The 12,579-nt window shown below is 37.9% G+C and overlaps 1 pseudogene; it reads left to right on the top strand.

Annotated features, from left to right (window-relative positions):
* Window positions 1-7,584: 7,584 nt before the first annotated feature.
* On the top strand, window positions 7,585-11,830 carry LOC106001521 (annotated as a pseudogene).
* The last annotated feature ends 749 nt before the right edge of the window (window positions 11,831-12,579 follow it).

Here is a 12,579-nt window from a genome sequence, read left to right as displayed (position 1 = left end):
GAGAGAGAAAGAAAGAAAGAAAAAAGAAAGAAAAAAAGAAGGAAGGAAGGAAGGAAGGAAGGAAGGAAGGAAGGAAGGAAGGAAGGAAGGAAGGAAAGAAAGAAAGAAAGAAAGAAAGAAAGAAAGAAAGAAAGAGGGCTGGGAAGGTGGCTCAGTGGTAGAGCGCTTGCCTTGCATGCCTGAGGCCCTGGGTTCGATTCCCCAGCACCACATAAAGCAAAAAGAAAAAAGCCAGAGTGGCGCTGTGGCTCAAGTGGTAGAGCGCTGGCCTTGAGCTGAAGAGCTGAGGGACAATGCCCAGGCCCAGAGTTCAGGCCCCACGACCGGACCAAAAAAAAAAAAGAAAGAAAGAAAGGAAGGAAGGAAGGAAGGAAGGAAGGAAGGAAGGAAGGAAGAGAGAAAGAAAAAAGAAATTCTCAGTGATGTTAATCAGGCTGAATGAAAGGGAACCACCGAATAATTAAAACTCACACATTTCAAAAGCTTAGTGGCTCATAACTGTAATCCTACCTACTCAGGAGGATAAATCTGAAAATTGCAGTTCAAAGTCAACCCAGGTAGGAAAGTCTGTGAGACTCTTATCGCCAATAAACTACCAAAAGGCCAAAATGAAGCTGTGGCTCAGGCAGTAGAGCACTAGCTTTGCAAAAAAGCTCATGGATCCACCTAGGCCCTTGAGTTCAAGCCTTTGGACTCCACCCCCACCCTACCCACCTCCACTGCCAGCCCATTGGTGGCTCATGCCTATAATCCTAGTTATTCAAAGTGGTGAGATCATGAGGAGTGTAGTTCAAAACCTGGTGGTTCACTAAAATAAACAGCAAAGAGCCAAGCTGGAGATGGAGCTCACATGTTGTTACAGCACTTGATGTGAAAGAGAAGCAACCCAAGCAAGGGCAAGGCTCTGACATCAAACTCCCATACTGGCAAAAAATGCTGGTAAAATGTTACTATAATTATTTTTGCCAATCCTGGTTCTTGAATTAGGGGCCTAGTACTTGCTCTGAGCATCTTTGTGTTCAAGGCTAGTGCACTACCACTTGAAACACAACACCACTTCCAGATTTTTCTGAGTAGTTCATTGGAGATAAGAGTCTCAAGGACTTTCCCTTTCCTGTTCAGGTTGGTTTGAACCACCATCCTCAGATATTATTCTCCTGAGTAGCTAGGATTACAAGCATGGTGGTAAAGTGCTTATAAACATAATTATAAAATCTTTAATTTTTACTGAGTTAAGCAGGTGCTCCATATAATTATATATATATACAAATCATATATAGAAATGCAATATTTTTAATAATAAAAATGAAAGGGTCAGACAAAAGTATAATGAAGAAAACAGGCAGTTAATAATAATCTGAATACACCGAAAGAAATAATGAGTGCCAGTCTGGGTACAGTGGCACTTAACCTGTAGTTCCAGCTACTCTGGAGACTGTGGCAGGAGGTCACTTGAACCCAAGTGTTGGAGGCCAGCCTGGACAATAGAATGAGACACTGTCTCAATGAAAAACAAAGAAAATAGAGAAAAAACTTCTCAGTAATAAAAAGATGCAAAAATGGTAAATAAAGTTATCAAAATATGCAAGTGAGGTGATGGTGACTCACTCCCACAATTCTAACTACTCAGGAGATTGACAAATTCAGCATCTTAGTTCAAAGATAGCCTGGGCAGAATAGTCTGAGAAACTCCATCTCCAAAATACCAGCAAAAAGCCAGACTAGTGGCATGACTTAAGTGGTAGAATATCAGTTAGGAAAGCATGAAGCCTTAAATTTAATCCCAAGTTCTGGAAGAATAATTTTTTCTAAAATTGTTCTTTTTAAATGTTTTTTCTTTTTCTTTTTGTCAAGGTGATGTACAGAGGGGTTTCAGTAACATAAGTAAGGCAATGAATACATTTCTTGTCAATCTTGTTACCCCTTCCCTCAATTTTCTCTTACTTTCCCTCCCTGCAGCCTCTACAAGTTGTACAGATCTTTTCCAACATATTGTCTTGTGTATATTGCTGTTGCATTGGTTCCTTCTTGTCCCTTGTCTCACTATTCTGTTGTTCCTCTTCCTTTCCCTAATTCAAATAAACGTATAGACAATACCAGGGTCCCAAACTCAAATACAGCAAAAACAGAGGATATACCATAGGGGGAAGAACACACAAAATAAACAAAAGTACCATAGTACATTAAACAAAATAACAACAAAGAAAAACCTCTTGTGTCCATGTCTAAGAGTTCATTTTGCTTAGCATCATCTTATATGTACATAGCTATTGAGCTATCCTGCTCATCTGCTAAGATTATTCTAGATGTATACTAATTATGGAAAAAGAATTCTATAATCATAATTTTACTATCTTATTAAAAACTTGATTATCACATAAAGCAGTAATTGCAATATTACATTGTTGTTTGTAATACATATAAATGTACTGTTATAATAATGGAAGAAAATAAAAGGGATAAAGAAGCTATGAAGGAACTAAGATTCTCTTTATTGGAATTAATGGCAAGAACCTAAAATACTTTAAATTAGTATATATATTGTAAGTAAATGCACCAACTTAAAAATTGCTCAAAATGTAGTATGAATCACTAAAGGAATGAAAAATTTACACCAGAAAATATTTAGTACAAAGAAAACATGGAAAACAGCAAAAAAAATGACAGTGAAGTTTATAGAAATCAAAAGCACAATTGCAGGAAAAGGAAGGGGAAAAAGGAATCAATTATGCTGGCACACATCTATAATCTTGGACTAAGGAAGCAGAAGCAGGCCTCCAAACATGATGGAAAGAGTCAAACTATTCAGATCAGAACTATGGCTGGGGAAAGACATCTCAACCTGAAGATGAAATATAGAATTGAAGGAGTGGCTCAGTACTATTACCTAATTCTAAAATGTATGATGTCCTGATTTTGAAAAAAAGTAATCCTGAAGGAAAAAGGGTAGGAAAACTAAGAGGAACTAGGTGTAAGGGTATACCATAGAAATTGCAGAAAAATAAACAAAAAATAGAATAAACTCTTGATAAACATCAATTAGAGCAAAACATCAGATACAACAACACTCAACTGTAATATCTAAAATTAAAAAAACAGTAGCTTCTAGGAGCTGATTAACCACAAAAAAACTGTGGTTCAAGTGGTAGATTGTTATCCTTGTGCACAAAAGTTCAGGGAGAGTGTACAGACCCTAACTTCAAGTCCCAGTACTGGCATTTAAAAAATGGCAAATGAGTCTTAACTAAAATTGAGAGACTCTCTTTTGAAAAGTGACTATGATAACAAGCACAAGGAAAACTAAAAGGTCAGAAATAAATATTTGAAAATCACATCCTTGGTAGGCTGGAAATCAAAACAACTAACTAATATGTAGAATGCAAAGTAAAAAGACAAATCACCAGTAAATAAGTAAATATGTAAATAAATAAAATAAGTAAATATGGATATTGGTGAGAGGACATTGGACATTATTTACAACTAGGAAACTGTGACAAACCACAGTGAACATGTAATGGAAGGCTGTACCTCTAATCCAGGTACTGGAGAGGCAGAAGGAAGAGAACGGAGGGTTTTACAAATGGCCTCTGAGATAAAGCAGTGGCGGGGGGGGGGACCCAGATTCAGAAAATCAAAACAAGACAAGTAATATCTATCTATCTATCTATCTATCTATCTATCTATCTATCTATCTATCTATCTATCTATCTATCTATCTATCTATCATCTACCTATACGTACACACATGAATCAATAAATCAAATAAAAATAAAAGTAAACAAGAACAATTAACAATACACAATAGTAAATTTAAAAGATTAACACAAAAAGCAATAATAAAAATGTGCACTAGAAGCTACAATCAACTATTGAAGAAGATGAGATAAGGAAGAGCAGTCTCTGCAGAATAAGAATAAAGCCAGGCTAGAAGCAGAGTTCAAGTCCAAGAGTGCCACAGGAGTGAGCAAGTGAGCCCTTGAGTTCAAATTCCAATGAAGACAAAAAATGATTTAAAGTAATAAATTGTAGTGGGATAGAAGTGGTGGCTAACATATATAATCCAAGTGCTGAGGAAGGAGGTATGGAACGCTGGAGAGTTCAAGGCCAGCCTGTAATAGGTTGTAATTTCTTGCCTCAGAAAACACACTAAATAAATAAGCAAATTGAAAAATGAACAGGTAGGTAAGTAAATGAATAAATTTTAATAAATGATAAAATAAAATAAAAATTACAAAATAAAAACCACAATGAACCTAACAACAGTAGGTCATCCCTATAATAACATCTATAATAACAAAGGTACTCAGACAGATAAGGCCCAAAGGACCAGGAGAAATTCCAGGATACTTTTGCTATAAAAACACAAGCAAAAGGCAGTGATAGAGACACAAGTGGGAGAGTGCCAAAAGAGAGTCAATGTAAGAGAACAAAATTTGCAAAATGCTTTGACCTTGAAAAAGAAAAACTTCTGATAAACAACACTCAAACCATGGTAACTAAAAAAAAGAGGCAAATGTTTTAATAAAATCGAGACATTCTCATCTTATAATATACCAGCAAGGCTTGAACACAGTACACCTAAAAGTCACTAAGTAAGAAATAAATCACTAGGAAGTATCTAGCAAGGTATGGGCCCAAAGCAGGTGAGAAAACATTCAACATTATTCACACCTAGGGGAATGCATATGATAAACCACAATGAGCTTGGAATGAGGACCCACATATGTAATGCAGGTACTATAGAGGCAGAGGCAAAAGGCTGGAAGATTCATGGATATGCTGTGGTAGGTGGAGAGTCCCTGGTTCAGAAGACAAAGATAAAACAAATATACAAGTAATAAGTACATTAATAAGTATACAAGTAATAAGTACACCCATGTATGTACATGACCAGAATAGATTAAATAAATGTCAATATGGAAAACATCATAAAATTAAAAATAGCAGTAAACATAAAAATAAATATAAAATGAAAAGTAAAACTTCAGTAAGTTTGGCACCAGACACACTACAAGCCATATAGGTAGTCAAAGTGTTGAAACAATGAGAATCTGCACGGGCAGTAATTTGAGATTTCAGTATCCCTAAAATGACAAGAAAAGAAACAAGATGGGAACATAGTTCAAGTACAAAAATGCCAATTCAGTGAACAAGCAAACAAACACGAGTCTTTGAATTCAAATCACACTACAAAATCCAAAAATGACTAAAAGAACAACACAACAGTCAGTGAAACACTGTGGCCCAGGTGTGTAATTCAGATATTGGGAGGCAGATGGGGGAGGATGCAAAATTTGGGCATGCCTGGCCAAGATTGCAACACCAATCTCAGAAAACAAACAAACATAAATAAACAAACAAGGAAAAAGGTATGTGAATACATGTATGCATTTTCATGAAAGATGATAAAATTAAACAAAAAAATAACACAATTTAACCATGATCAATAGTTCAGACCTGTGATCACACAGGTTCTGGGAATGACACAAATGGCCAATTGGATCTGGTAGAAACTCCAAGAGATTGCTCGTCCCAAAAGTTCAGCACACAACAGTAACAAATGTTGGACACAAGTGGTAGAGTGCCATCTATCCAATCAAACTTACCAAGCAGGATAAAACTGTTTTCACTGTATTTGATGTTGGTATAATTTGGGGAGGGGAAGGGAAAAAACAAATTGTTTAAATAGGGATACAGGTTGACCCATTGCAACAATGAGATGTACAAGACATTATGTCGAAAAACGAACTTTACAATTTAGGCTGGGGGAGAGGGAGTGTAGTTGAGGAGGTGGGAGGGAAGGGATGGTAGGGGAAAAACAAAGGAGGATGCAACAATACTTGATAAGAAATGTGCTCATTACCTTGCTCATGTAACTGTAACCCCTCTGTACATATTTTCACAATAAAAACACTTATATTAAAAAAACAGAAAAACATGGCTGTGAAATTGAGTTAGATATGAAATTGAATTGGAAAAATATTTCTGAGAAATGACTTCCATAAAATCATCCCTAAAATTCAAAATGACAAACAAGTCTTTAGTCAAACAAACACACTCTTCAATAAATACTGGCATGCCAAGCCCAAAGAAACATCGGTCCCATGGTTTCCCTTATTTGCAATATCTAGTATATGCACGAGTCAAGCAGAAAAGGTCAGATAAGGCGATGTTAGGAAAATGAACCCTAAGATATGTATTCAAATGTTTTTTTTCTTTCATGCATTTGTTTCTAACGCATTTATAAGATTCTTTGTTGCTTTGTATGTCCCTCCCCCACAGTATAACCCCTGCTTTCACTGTATTTGATGTCAGTATAATTTGTGGAGGGGAAGGGGAAAAACAAGTCGCTTAAATAAGGATACAATGAGAAGTACAAGTTGTCATGTCGAAAACGAACTTTACAACTTTGGTGGGAAGGGGAGGATTGGGTGGGGGTGGGGGGAGGCTGGGAAGGGATAGGAAGGGGAAACAAAGGAGGAGGCTACAATGCTTGATAAGAAATGTACTCATTATCTTGCCCATCTAATTGTAACCCCTCTGTACAGTATTTTCACAATAGAAAATAAATAAAAAAAATTTTTGGGTCCGGTCATGGGCCTGAACTCTGGGCCTGGGCGCTGTCCCTCAGCTCTTCAGCTCAAGGCAAGTGCTCTACCACTTGAGCCAAAGCGCCACTTCCGGCTTTTTTTTCTGCTTATGTGGTGCTGAGGAATCAAACCCAGGGCCTCAGGCATGCAAGGCATGCACTCTACCACTGAGCCACCTTCCCAGCCCAAAATAAACAAAATTTTTTTAAAAAGATACAAAAAATAAATAAATACTGGCATGCCAAACAGAAGGCAAGCAAGAGGCTGAGGAAAAATATTTACAAATTATGTGCGTGGTATGGTTGTAACCAGAACACTCACACTACTTAGGATTCACAGTAAGAAACCAAATCACTAGCAAATATTTGGCAAAGAATTGAAAATTGTCAAGTGAGGCTACATTGACTGTAATTGATACCAAAACGAATGTAAGTGATAAACCACAGTGAGACCAGAGGCAAGGTCCACATGTGTAATCTAGAACAAGAGGGGCAGATGGAAGAAGGTGGAGGGTTCCTGATGGCCTTGGGCACTGGGTGAGACCATGATCACAAAAAAAACAAAAAATGTGTAACTAATAAATTCCTAGAAACAACTATATAAAAATGCGTGAGTACATGGAAGGATCCATAAATGAATAGATGGTTCATTCGACTGGTTAAACAACAGACAGATAAATGAATAAACAAATTAATGGCTAAAGGAAAAGAAAATAAGAAATAGGAATGAACTAAGAGGTAAAACACAACCCCAAAATAGCAATACTGTTCGAAACATATATGAACACAAATAATAAAATGCTCAATAAAGAATGGTAGCAGAGGCTCCAAATATTTATTAGACTAATAAGAATGGTAAGATGAGAATCCTCACTCTGTTCAGAAAAGTTCAAAAGACTCTATTGCCAAAATAACAAGTAAAAGTCATCCTAGAAGCATGGTTCACATGTAAGAGTGCAGGCTGAACGAGTAAGCAAGCAAGGATAAGGCCCTCAATGTGTGATCCAGATAGTGAAAGGCAGATGTGGGAGGCTGCAGAGGTGAGGACATACCTAGTTTTCTTTGTAACTCCCAGACACTCAAAACCAACAAAATAAAATAAGTATGTAAAGGTTTAAATCAGTATAAACAGTGTTGAATTCCAGATATTGACCAAGGACAGATATGTGAATCTGTATGGGCAGAAAACACCCGCATACTCAAATAACAGACCAACAAGTGAAAGACAGGGTGGAAAGATGCTTGAGTATTCCAGGACCAAATCTGGGCTACCATACTCATAAAAGAGTTATATAAATAAATATACATATAAAACTAAAGAGTTTGATAAAAAAATAGGATGAGTAAGCAAAAAAAGGGAAATTCATAAGTACACACCACTGTAGAGACAAAAAGGAAAGAGAAAAATGGTTTATCAAAATGTCCTTTAATGAGTGAGAAATGGTTAGGCAACATGTGTGAGGAAGGTATAGAGAGGAGACAGGGAAGGATAGATAGTTCATGGCACACCTATTCTAGGTGGTTGGCAATACCCTGTTTCAACAAACAAATAAAATTTCCATTAGTCATTCATTCACTCAAAAATAAGAATGAAACAAAAATTGCAAAATACAAAGCTGAAACCCAGTATGTGAGGTGTCTGGGTAGAAAACGTGAATAGAGACCATCAATCAAAAAGCAAGAAAAAGACAGACTGGAAACATTACAGGAAGGGATAGGAGAAACTCAAGGCTCCTTGGCATAGGCCAAAATTTTCTTAATAAAGACCCAGAGACACAACAAATCAAAGAAAGGTTGGACAAATGGGATTGCATGAAATGGTAGAGCTTCTGCATGGCAAAGGTCATAGCTAGCAAGATCAATAGAAAGCCCATGGATTGGTAGAAGATCTTCACTAGCCATACAATGGACAAGGACCTCATATCTAAAATATACTTAGAACTCAAAAAATTAAATCCACCCAAAACATCAAAGAAACAACTGTCCCATTAATAAGTGGGCTAAAGACTTAAAGAGAGACTTTCCTAAAGAGGAAATAAGAATGGCCAATAGACAAATGAAGAAATGCTCAACTTCTTTGGCCAGAAAAGAAATGCAAATCAAAACAACATTGAGATTCCACTTCACCCCAGTTACAATGGCTATAATCAAGAACTCTATAACAACAGATGCTGGAGGGGATGTGGCCAGAAGGGAACCCTACTGCATTGCTGGTGGGAGTGTAAACTTGTTTAATCACTCTGGAAATCGGTATGTAGGTTCCTCAAAAGACTCCACATAGAGCTCCCTTATGATCCAACAATCCCACTTTTGGGCATTTACACAAATGACCACAAACAAGGCAATACTAAAGCTACCAGCACAACTATGTTTATCGGCACATTATTCACCATAGCTGAGCTACGGAACCAATCCAGATGCCCCTCAGTAGATGAATGGATCAAGAAAATGTGGTATATATACAGAATGGAATTCTATGTCTCCATCAGAAAGAATGGCATCACCCATTTGTAAGGAAATGGAAAGACCTGGAAAAAAATCTTAAGTGAAGTAAGCCAGACCCCCAAAACATAGATCCCATGGTTTCCCTTATTTGCAAAAAATAATTTGTATACATCTAGGATAATCTTAGGAGATGAACAGAATAGCTCTACATCTATCTATATATGACCATATAAGATGATGCTAAGCAAAATGAACTCCAACACTTGGACACAAGTGTTTTGTTGTTGTTGTTTTTAATGTACTATGTGATTTTTTAAATTTCTTTTGTATGTTCTTCCTCCTATGGTACACTGTTTGTTGTTATTCTATTTGGTAGTCTGGTATTGTATATATATATATTTATTTGAATTATGGAAGGGAAGGGGAACAACAGAATGGTGAGACAAAGGACAAGGGAGAACCAATTCAATAGCTATATACACAAAACAATATGTTGGAAACTATCTGTATTACTTGGGGGAGAGGGAGAAAACTGAGGGAAAGGGTAACAAGGTGGACAAGAAATTTACTCATTACCTTACTTATGCAACTGAAACCACTCTGCATATCACCTTGACAATCAATCAATCAATTAATCAACCAATAAAATATATCAGTGTAAAAAGAGTCTTCCAGGGTCAAACAGGTATCTAAGACATTCACTGACACAAATACTGAACAAGTAAAAAATTCCACAGATTAATAGAAATGCATAAATACATTAAAACAAAGACAAATAACACACAAAATGAAATAGGAATCAAAGTAGAAAACAAAAAAGGAATGAAGTCCAGTTGTGGATGCAGACCTAAAGAAAAAATGAAATTAATTTGCTAAACGCCATTTAGATCAGACCCCAGTATACTCCCCTAGGTGACATCTAGGTCCTGGTAGGCAGTGGCAACAGGCTGGAGGTTTCCTGCTCTGACTGTGGCAGGGAGGGACACTTTGGTTCAGAAAATAAAGACAAAACAAACATGTTATTAAGAAATATGTGAATACAGAAGCACATCTACATACATATACAGGGACTAGGCACAAAAGAATCACTAAAAATGCAGCTAAGCACAAGTACATCCCATGGATCAAAAGAAATATGCAGTATGAAGAAATGTAAATAAATCAACACAATGAAAACAGGAAACTTTAGTCCAAACTAGTATACTTCTATTCAGAAGAGAGAACTATGCACAACCAACCTGGCAGAAAACTCCAGGATATTCTCTCTAGGAGTGTAAAGACGCAAGTTAGGCCGGAAACATGAATGAAGTCTCCCTATGTTAAGTGACTGAGAGCAAGCAAAGTTCTGCCTCAGAGATCTCATCCAAGTTGAGATAAGAAACAAAAACAAAATGCAATCTAAAAAAGACAACTGTGAGACACAAAGGGAAGTCCACATGTGTGATCCAGATACTGAAAAGTGGAGGCTGCAAGGGCAGGACATGTCTGTCCTTCTGTATAACAGCTAGATTCACAGAACAAAAAAAAACAATAATAATGAAATGCATATTTAAACAAGTATGAAGTATGTAAGTATGTTAATAAGTAGAACTCATGTTAATGCCCTATGTGGAGGAGCATATGATCTGTGAATATGTCTGGGCACAAAAACATACTGGACACCACTAATTGAACAGTAAGAAAAAACAGGTTGCAAAGATGCTTCAAGTCTCCCTAGGCCATATATGGAGTAAATTCAGAAAACAACTACTGCTCAAAAAATACAAGCATGCTTACATTCATCAATAAAGTACATAGGCTTATCTAGAAACCACAGGATGAGCGAGCACCCAAAGCAAAGGAGATCATCTATGACAGATCACAGTGAAGGAAAAAAAAAGGGCAAATGAAATGGTTTACTAAAATCCTCTTCAGTCTGTGGGAGTGACCCACATATGTAATTCCAGATAATGGGAGGCAGGTATGGAGGCTGGCCAGTTCAGGACACACCTGGCTGAGGTGGCAATACCCTGTCTCACAAAACAAACATGTTCACCAGTCACATACAATCATTCAGACTATCAGTCATATAAAGCTCTAGGTAAGGATGCAAATGGAACAATTCCAAGAAATAATGTTCAAACTCAGTTACTGAGAATGGGGAGAAGTGTTGACACAATCTGGGGAGAAAAGTATACTAGCCACCAATAATGAAACAACTAGAAAAAGGAAGGCAGGCAGGATACTTCAAGACTTCCAGGGAGGTTAGAGCTGAGCTTGGGACAAAGTAGGAACTTGATTCACCTTCAAACTTCTGACATCTCCCTATGCTTCAGACCAGTCCCCAAGAGCAGTAAACCAAGAACAAGAGAGTGGATTATTTGACCTCTTAGGAAGAAATCAATCTTTCTACAGGAAGAAATCAGTCTTTCTATAGGAACCCTAGAGCTGAGACTCAACATTGTTGGTGGGACAGATCAACAGTATGTCTCCAATGACAGTAGTATCTACATCTTCTGAATCAAAGAGAATGAGGCTGCAGCCCGGGATGTGCCACTTCAAGAGGGTGATAAGATCCTCTCTGTACATGGCCAAGCCCTAAAGAACCTGCTGCACCAGGATGCTGTGGACCTCTTAAATAATGCAAACTATGCTGTGTCCCAGAGAGTGCAGCACTAGTGAAAGCTGCAGAATAGACTTTTAGGATGTCAAGATGAAGGGGAACCAAACAGTATTCCTGTAGCTGTGATGCTTTTGCCACTGTGCTCTCCCATGGTAGCAGCCTGGGCCTTCATGAAGTGCCAACAACAGCTTTGAAAGGCTTGCTTTCTGCCAGCCCTCCCAGTGAACTTATATTTCTCTCATCCTCCTTCCCTGCTATTCTTCCATATCTTTTCCCATCTCTGCATAACCAACACATGATTGAAAGTGATTTGATTCCTGCCTAGAACCTTGCTGTTTAAAATCTCCAAGTGTTTATATCCTAATGGGAGAGTAAAGATATTCTTTGAAGGAAAGATGGACATAAGCTAAGCCTTGCTTATAACTAAAGAGGAATTACATAATTTACTAGGACTGCCAACTACCCAAAAAGGGAATATCCAGTCATCCACTCACCAAGGGTTACACCTTTTTTCTTAACTGGCATAAAAGGCAAGATGTATGTCATAAAGTGAAGAGGATTTTTACTTAATGATTTTCCTTGGGAATTGTTTGTAGCCTTTACTAAGAATTTCTAACTAGAGGGGTTCCAGGAAGATGGCGGAGGAGAAGCTGGAATCTGAACAAGCTCTCGCATAGAAAGCAGTTTTAGAGTTCCAGTGAACAGTCCTAAGCCAGAGAATCACACCAAGTGTGCCATCACAGGACAGAGAGTTAGGTAAGAGAGGGGAAGCCAAGGCAAGGAGACACATCTGAGCGCTTGCCAGCAGCCGCCGCGGCGGCGGCAGGGTCTCAGCCGGCGACCGCAGGGCACCCAAACCTGAGCCACAGAGAGTCCGGGATGAAGGAGACAGACGCAGCAGGCAAGCAGATTCTACTCAACACCAGCAAGAACCGACAAGGAG

This window comes from Dipodomys ordii, unplaced genomic scaffold (genome assembly GCF_000151885.1).
Source record: "Dipodomys ordii isolate 6190 unplaced genomic scaffold, Dord_2.0 Scaffold305, whole genome shotgun sequence".
Lineage (NCBI taxonomy): Eukaryota > Metazoa > Chordata > Mammalia > Rodentia > Heteromyidae > Dipodomys > Dipodomys ordii.
The sequence above is the reverse complement of the archived record's forward strand: the minus strand, read 5'-3'. Positions and strand labels throughout refer to the sequence as shown.